Genomic DNA, 9636 nt, shown 5'->3' on the forward strand with positions numbered 1-9636 from the left:
ATTCCAAAGGCTGTCTAGCAGTGGCATATTATATATATATAAATTATAATGCATAAAATATTGCATGTGATATATAGATAATATATTCACTATAGTTAATATTAAATATTATATATCCTATTTAAACATAATATATAATATATAGGTGGTCAGCAAAAATAGGTTTACAGTTGTATGTGAAATGCAGAGCTTATTCTTGATTATTATTTATTAATTATTGTATTATGTTTCATACAAACCACTGTAAACCTACCTTTGCCCACCCCTGCATTTAATAAAGTATTATTGACGAACCTTTTTTAACTTAAACTGTTTTTTTTAGTTTTGGAGGTTTTCTCACCAGTTCAATCCCAATATGCTTGCAGTGTTCCAAGATTTGTTTAGATTTCTATGTTTCAATGCTGATACCTTATTTTTTCTTCTTATCCTCTTCTTCATTTTTCTTTTAAAAAATAGTATATATGGGTGTTTTATTTATTTTTCATTTACAGTCAACACTCAATATTATTTCCTATTAGTTTCAGGTGTACAGCATAGTGGTTAGACAGTTTTCTTCCCCAGCTGCTCCCTTCTGCCTCAGCACTGCCCCTAACTCAGGAGGGGCTGATGGAAGGATCTTGGGAGAAAGTAAGAGCTCTGGTTCTGGGTGGTGGACTGATGGCACACATCCCTTTCACCGCCTTCCAAAAACCCACTGGATGTGTGGAAATGTTTTTAAACAGAAGAAGATGGGGGGTGTTGGGGGCTGGTGAAAAGGTGACGGTATTAAGAAGTACAAATGGGTAGCTACAGAACAGTCTGGGAGCAGTGGGGAGGACGACTGGACTCGAGGTGGGCAATTTGAGTGTGAACTCTGCTTAGCCATCAGTTAGTGGGGTAAAGTGGAGAATTCACGTCGTATTCTCTGGTTTTCAATTTCTCCAGCTGTAAAAGGAAATGGTTAGACTAGATGAACTCTAAAAGTCTCTGTGACCTACATTTACAAATGGGGAAAGCAGGTACAGGAATGAAATGATTTGCCATTGGTCATCCAGGAAGTTAGAGGTAGAATTGAGCCCTGAGTGCGTGTCTTCAGACTCCAGACCTTGGCTACACCAAGGCTGACCTGAACAATGCATCCTCAGGAGCTGAGAGTGAGGGGGATGCAGCCTCACGGAGCACAACTTCCCACCGTGGCAAGTACAGGTGTGGATGTGCTCCTGGGCACCCCCACGGAGAGGCTGTCCTGAGGTCTTTGTCTCCTGGGCCTCACACCCCTGCACCCTGGCCAACAGAGCTGTGCCCTAGGGCCTTACCTGCTCCGGTTTTGCCCAGGGCTGGGGAGGGCTGCAGCTCAGGTTTGGCCCAGCCCCGAAGAGCAGCCCTGTACAGATGGTGGTGCGGCTGGTTGCACAGCGGTCGGGCCTCCCAGTGCTGGCGAGCACGACTGTGCTCGTTCCGAAGTCGCTCTGACAACATTCCTCTCCTGGCAGCCATGTACTCTCTCCTCCAGTCCTGTGCAAGCAAATGGCTTTGCAGCAGCTTCCCCCAGCCCCTGTAGGCTAGGATACAAGCATGAGGCCAATGCGTATGCTACATGTCACCTATTTAAATCTTTCCATAGGCCCTCTTCAGACTTTATTTCCTCCTTCCTTTCCATGGATTCCCCTTGGGTTATATAAATACCGTTATTCATTGTAATCAATATTAGCATTATTTCTTAAAAATCCCAAACCCAAGACCTCAATTTGTATAAACTCACAAACAAATAAGCAAACAGAAGATCAAACCAACAGACACATTCATCCTACAAACCCATTAAAGTGCTTCTTTATTGGCTTCTAATTAGGAGAAAGTTTGCTTGTTCGTACATGGTTTAAGAATCAAGTGTTACTTTGTAAAGTGTGTGATTGTCTTGTCAGTATGCTATACACGTGAAACTAACACAAAATAATATTGAATACAAAACTGTAATTGAAATTTTTTTTGAAAGTTAAAAAAAATCAAGGGTGAATCTATTACTACGTACCTTTAACTTCTTTTGGGTGCAAGTTTCTGGAACTTGGATTTATAACTTCATTCTTTCTGGCCCAGTTTGTCCTCCACTTCCTGGTTCTGTTCACTGCCCAAGTCTTGGCCAGCCTCTTCATTACTGCTGACCAGTTGTTCTCAACTCTGAGTGCACTTTAGAATTACTTGAGGATTTAATTTGTCTTTGTTAGATCCTAGGTCTGCATATATTTAAAGGTACCTCAAGGGGGTCAACTCCTTCCTTTCTTTATCCAGCTAAGCCATCCTTTTCCTCTTTCACTGATTCTCAGGTAGGAAATAGGTTCCAAGCGGGTGGTGGTGGCTTTCAGGGCCTTGATCTGGCAATGCATTTCTCACTGTCTGGGCTTATGGTGGCTCACTCTATGGACTTAGAGACACTTTTAGGGGACACAGAAGGAACACGAGGTACAGCAAAATTTCTGCTTGCTTTTTAACTTCCTCTAAATCATCACTCTTTCACTCATAGATTAGAAAGAGCAGATGAATTATGTAATATTTCTAGATTCCTTAATAAAATGAGAAGGGGAAAGGGAGCTCTAAGTTGCAGAAATTTGCACAGAAAGAAAGTTTGCCTTAGTCATTGTACATTTCAGAATATATGGTATCACTACTTGGATGTTTGTGAGTTTGGTTCTTTAAAAATACTCAGGGACATTCTGGCTACAGAGACATAAGGCATTTTGCACAGTTTGTATGCTTAAATTCGTGAGAAGGAGGTCATAAAACATATCTCCCATGTCCACCTTCTGCTGGGTGTTTAAGAGAACTCCTTTCTCTTTGCCTAAGCACCTATGTTGAATTTGATAGCTGTGGTATTTGGACTGATTTCATAGTAATTAATCTCCAGCCTCATTATGAGCCCTGTTGTCATTTTGCTAGATGTAATTAAATTGCATAGCTGGAGAAAGTTTGGAAACTACAGTTTCCAAGAAAACTCTTCCCTGTAACTTGGCAAGGAGCTCCAGAGTGACAACATAATCAGCCAATTAAATATAAGCTGGAAGCCTGATGTCCTTCAGGATGAGTTTATAGGGAGAAGACAAATGTGTGTTCACAAGAGGTACCCGCTGTTTTACTGCTGCCTTTTTGGAAAGAGGTTGGAGTGTTTGAGAGGTTTTTTCTCATTAATCCTTTTGATGGCTTTATTAAACAGGAAGCGGGACAAACATTTTAGTCCCTTTCAAACCAATGAGATGACTAACATCAATGAAATTCAAGTGTCTTGTCAAAGGGCATAGTGACCATGGCTCAGAAGTGATTTTAATAATATGTTTTCTTACAAAATATGATGCTTATCTGCATAGATTGCTATAGCAACCCGCAAATACATAAGAAGATTATACTAAAATGAATTTATAAATATGCCCTTTTGGTGAATAACATTTTTAAAGTCTTTTGGGGCCGGAGTTCAGTTTCATTTTTTAGTTTAGGGTAAGGAAATACAGCCCAGATGCCAACTGTGAGCTAACAGGGGGTGGAATGGGTTGCTGAATTACACTGACCTTGGCCTTACCTGGCAAGAGGCACTTTGAAGAGATGAGTAAGAAGGTGCATCTGGTCCATATGTCCATGAAAATGAGCTTTGGAGACCTCTTTGACAAATAAGCAGTAGGCCTCCAATGCCTGATATAGGTAGAAAGATATACTACATTTTGCAATTTTAAATAGGTTTTAAAATTCTACTTTACTAGCACCCTTAAACTGACTCTTTGCCCTGAGTGTGCAGAGGACACCGGGTCAAGGTATTGAAGCAAGAGAGAACTGCTGTAGTCGAAGCATTTCCAGAAGCGTGCGTGGGGGTGTGCGTGCGCCCCGCGGCCGCCACTCAAGAATGCAGGATGATTGAGGAGGCACATCGACTCATGTCAGGAGACTTTTTAAACCATTGGATATTTTTCATAGTTACGCTATGGCATAGACTTTCCATTAAAATAGTAGAAAAAAGTTCCTTTTGAAAATAGACATTGTAAAACTTTGAACCATGTAATATAAATTATTAAATAAGTAATGATATGGATGCTGTGTGGGAAGAGCCAAAATTATGAAGATGGAACTTGAATGACCACAGTTTGCGACACAGGGGCTTCTACCCCTGGTCTTCTACTTCTGGTAAGAGGCCTAGATTCTTGATTCCTTTGCCTGAACAGTAATTCCATTTGACAAAATGTGGGCCCGATAAAAAAAAATAACTAATGTGTTCGCCATTAAGTTACAAATGTGCGTTCCATGACTCTTGCAATAATGAAAAAATAATGGAAACCACACCCAAGCTCTGCCTGTGTTTCCTAATTAATTTTGGTTCCCAAACATTTGGCTAACCAAGCTTTGGGTGTTGTGAAGGTAGGACTGAGTGCCTCAAACGCCCGCAGGTATGATCATTCCCTGAGAGTGTTCATCCTCTCCCTGTACACCAAGAACAAACAGCCACGCTAGTATCTTTTCCTTAACCGCAAACAACGCTGTGAATGGTGAGAGCTCCAGGCTTTGCGTATTAAACTTGACTTTAGAAAATAAAGGAGACTCTAAAGGAAACTATTCCGCTCTGTATTTTCTGAATGACTGACACGGAACAGTGTGGCTGAATCTCAAATGCCTTGTGCTAAGTGAAAGGAGCCAAACTCAAAATGTTAAATACTCTTTAATTACATTTACATGCCTTTCTCTACAGTAAGACTACGAGAACAGAAACATTTTTAGTAGTTAGCAGGGACTAAAGGTTGGCTTCCAAGGGGCAGGGAAAAACTTTCAGGATGATGTTACCATTCTCATGGTGGTGGTTGCATCACTATTTCCATTCATCAAAACCCTAGAAAGGGTGACTTTTACTGGCTGAACCTGAGAAACAAGTAAGCGTTCTTAGCATTCCATAAGAAGAATTAGAAAGAAAATGTGAAATAATAGTCAAACCAAAACAAAAAGCCGCAAGTACCTGTTCATTTCTTGAGGGAGGAGAAAGTCAGACTGAACTTTGGAGTTGATTTACATCGATAGTCTCTTAATCGGTATGTCTGGAGGGGAAATGTCAAGTACATGCTTTTATACAAACCATTTCCACTTAATCTTCTTGTTTTCACTCCTGACTAGATCATTTCAGTCCTACTGCACCTCATAGTGGGAGAAATGTTGAGGTCCTGGCAATGTTAACATCGCAAAGAGTGGGTTCTCTGGTTTGCTGCCAGATACAGTAAATCGCTGTTAATGATTGGCCTGTAGAAGTTTTTCCCATATAACACACCAGCTTTTTTTGCTTTGGGTGCAGTTAGGGAATCCCTAAACACGGAAGTGACAGAGAAATGTATAAAGTTTTGGAGAGGATGTGTTAGGAATTACTTGGGAATGGCCCACTTATTTAATAGCGTCATCAGGTGCAAACAGAGGTTTGTAGCCCCCTCTTCCCGTGACTGTTCCTCTGTTCCAGTGCTCATCATACTGTATGACGATTTTTATTTTTCTTACCTGGCTGTCTTCTTTTTTTCTTTATTCTGTGAATTCTTCAGGAGCAGGGGTCATATTTCATTCATTTTGATATCCTTATTACCTAGCACAGTGTTTGTAGAAACTAAAAATTGTTTCTGAACACATGAAAAATATAGCTTTATCATTATTTTAAATGAATTATTTCCACATAGAAGTAGATTTTGCAAGGAGCTGGACAAGGGCATGGATTGCAAGATGCCTGGATGGACCCGTGAGGACATTTGTCTGTGATACTGCAGGTGTGGCTGTCCTGGAGGCCTGTCGCTGGACTTGAAGGCTTCTTGAAACCTATTCTAGTCTCTGGTTGGGTGAAGGAAGAACTACTCAAGGCACTTAATGTATTAATTTAAAATTGTTTAAGTTAATATAATAATGTATTTTAAATTAAATCATTAAAAAAATAAAAAGATAGTGCATTTACAAGTTTCTCTCTACCATGCAAATATAATGCCTCATCAAAATTGAACCATATTTTTATAGACGCTGTTTTTACAGGACTAATTTTTTTTTCTGTAGAAACATTGGTGTATTCTTGCCAATTCAGATCATTCCATAGTTTATGGCGTTCCAGGGAAGTCTTTTATATAGTACACGAATGTCTGATTAATACATTGTTTTTCATAATTGTATGTTTTGTGGTCCAAGAACTGAGTTTAAGATTTCTATTTCACTTTACTGTTTTTCTTCTCTGGCTTCATGGCAACTGGAGTTCACCATGTTCACCTTCTGACAGCTCTGAGGCCATTTTACTGTCACGGACGGCAGGACTTGCTCTAGCGAGCCCTCAGGATTGTTTACTGACTACGAACTCAGGTAATTCTTCTCAAACAGTGCACAGTCAAGATCAGCTCCTTTTTGTTGACTTATTTCCAAGAAGTGTTGCAGGTACTTCCCACCGCTGTGTCTTCTTTTCACAATTTATCTTGGCTATGTTGACCTTCACATCATATTTATCATCATCTCACTTATCCCGGGCTTCCTAATCAATACATCAATGAACAAATATTTGCCGGGTCGTTTTTGTGGTGGGCACGTGTTGTTTCTCTTGCTTGAGAAACACTTCCTGTGGTAACTAGACTTTGGTTTTCCTCTGGAGAGTCTCCCCTTTGCAGCTCTCAGTCCTGTGCTTGGATCCACAATGCGCCAGCGACGGGCATGTGACTTAGACCGGCCAATCAGTGTGTTCCTTTTCTCTGCCTCAGTGACTTGTATGGTGATGGACATACTACTGAAAATAGTCCATTAGGAGTAAATTCTGTAATTTTTGCTGAAATTGTTGGGAAGAAAAGTTCCTGCTAGGGTTACTAACCAGGTGCAATATTTGTGGGTCTATTTTTTAAAAATTTATTTATTAAATGTGTTGGGGTGACATCGGTTAATAGGATCATACAGGTTTCAAGGATACACTACTATGATACATGATTTGGGTTTATCTTTAATCCCACTATAAGAAGTTCTTTGGAGAACAAAGATAATATAGAGAAAACCAGAGCTAAGAACAGAGAGAGAAATTCTTATTTTCTCTTTAGAAAGCCTGATCCAACTGTGCCTGAAGCTGGTGTTAGCTATGCCTGGGCTTTAAAATATAGAAGCCAAAAATTTTAAATGTAATTTGAGTTGGTTTCTTTTCTTCACTAAAAAATACCACTGATTAACACACACACACACATACGTGCAAAGATTTAAGGTAATTGCCAAAAGAATGATTTAGGTATTGACATTCATACTTCAGGTTAAATGGCATTTTTTCTCTCTTTACCAGATCTTCATTCAAATTGCTACTGCTTAATGATGTGTGTTTTGTTTTGTTTTGTTTTATTGAGCAAAGACAGGGCTCCATGCTAGACAGAGACAGTTTTGCGGAGATAGAGGAAGGGGAATTGGGAGACAAAGTCTCAAGGGGCTGATGTACTTACAAGGAATATACTTCATTATTCAAGTTGTGTTAAGTTTATTTACCAAATTACATAGGTAAAACGTAAAATTCTAAGTTTAATGAGGGAAAGAAAATGAAGAAAAAGTCACTCCCAAGAATTAAAAATATGTACAATAATAATCATATCTGGATTGTAATTGTCTTTGACCCTTCTGTAGCTCAAATTACTCTTAATTACTTTTATATGCTTGCTCTGTGGAACCACTCTGTCACTAGTTAATTAGAACCAAATGTCCTGACAAGGTCTGATTTTTTTTTTTTAATTTTCAGAGCTGTGAATCTTTGTTATTCCTGGAACAAACGAAAGTGAACTTCCTTCCTGTCTGATATTTCTCAGTCTCCAAAAGTAAGAGCACCCAAAGCTACTTTGTCTAAGGTATACAACTAGATATCCACACTGAATATTTCTTTCTTTTGAATTTTAATCAATACAGGCATGAATGGTCTTTTTGTTGTAGGAGTATGTATTTAAGGAAAATACAATGCTTTTATTGAAATAGCTAAGGCTCAGAGAAGAAACTGAAAATATATGAGTGGCATTCAAAACCTGTATCCTTTTCATCTTGGGTACTGTTATTCAGTGGGATATAAAATAATGCTGGTTAAATTTAATAATTCCTTTCTGTGATGTCATTAGATAAATGACATCATATGTTTTTCATAAGAGAGTGAATGCTGGAATCAGATGGACCCCGGTTTGAATCCTGGTACCACCATTTGCTAGGGCTCTCAGTTGCAGAGGGGTCACCTATGTTTTTCAGCTTGTTTTCTCATCTGTTCCTCATGGGGTTCTGCTGAGGACTAAATATTCAAACGTATATGAAGTCAAAGTACAATGGCCATAGTAGCAGTGGTAACAAATTAGCCAGAGTGTTACGCTCTGACCCTTTCCTGTACCCTTCTTAGGAAAAGTGATACAAAAGCAACTGCATTGATTCCCAGGATTGCTGGGCCATATGTACAGCTGGCTAAGCCCGTTCTTCCTTCATATTCTGCATGTGACCCTCCAAGGATGCATGTAGTGTTGGAGGGTATGTTACCAAAATGGAGGAAACCTCTTCTTCTGTTCAGGGCATACTTCTAGAAAACACGAGAAGAAAATACACTAGAAAAGAATCAGTCCCAAATGCTATTAAATTGTGAGCATAAAGCTAATGTTGATTTTCATGTGGCTAAGTTTTTTTTTGTTAAATGAATTAAATTCTAAGAAAACTAGCTTTGATAAAAAAAAAGTTGACCCAGTTTCTTACAAGAAATAGATGTTACTGAGAATTGAACAGTTTATTGCTAGAATAATAAAGATCACGACAGGAAGAATTTTGCTCTCTTATTTTCCGTCGAAGCCCAGCTCCTAAAGTTGTGCCTGAAATATTGTGTTTCCCAAACAGTTGCTGAGTGAATAAATGAATGCTGCTAGAATAAAAAATAGGTGGAGTTGGCATGAATTTCAGACATGATAAATGTGGCCATATAAAATAAACTAGATGGAATCAACATGGCTAATCCGAGAAACTGAAGTTCTTGTTCTCTGAAAATCGCTAAAAATAGGCTCCGCTCTCATTTTCTCCAAGATCATGCTGGTGTAACTTTTGAAAAGAAGAGGACAGCGCAGATATATTCTGAGGTTGGAAGGTTCTAGAACTCTCATAGGAACCTCCTTATCTTTGTGCAAGAGCTCTCTTCCTCTTGGAACTTGGCAAGCTTTGCGAGGCCACACAAATATTTGCCCATGGTTAATCTTCTGTCCCTGATCATGCCTCAAGACAGACACTCCTGGTACATATCCATTCCGCTTCTCACACTATTTCGTCGCAAGCCACCTGTTACGTGTGAGTGCAGCTGACAATGACCTCAGTGATATTTATCAATAGTTCACCTGTCCTTCACGGACAGCAGGAAACTGTTCCTCATTAGCGTCTGAGCCATAAGTCAATAGCTGAATGACATTACTGCCTTTTGTCTTCAGACAAAGGAGAGGAAATTTGCTAAAGTTTTCACTGATAATACTGATTTTTTGTGTGTCCCAGACTCTCTTCAGTCCAGGATCTCATAATTTATTATGGTTCTACTTTCCTGTCTAATATAGTGTAGCAGATCAAAGTACTTTTTCCTTTTTGCGAATAATGCTTTATTCATTCAAACTCCTACAAAAATATTTATTAAAAGATTTTCTGGAAACTTTGGGTAGAAAA

Source organism: Desmodus rotundus, chromosome 1, assembly GCF_022682495.2.
Source record: "Desmodus rotundus isolate HL8 chromosome 1, HLdesRot8A.1, whole genome shotgun sequence".
In the NCBI taxonomy this organism is placed as follows: domain Eukaryota; kingdom Metazoa; phylum Chordata; class Mammalia; order Chiroptera; family Phyllostomidae; genus Desmodus; species Desmodus rotundus.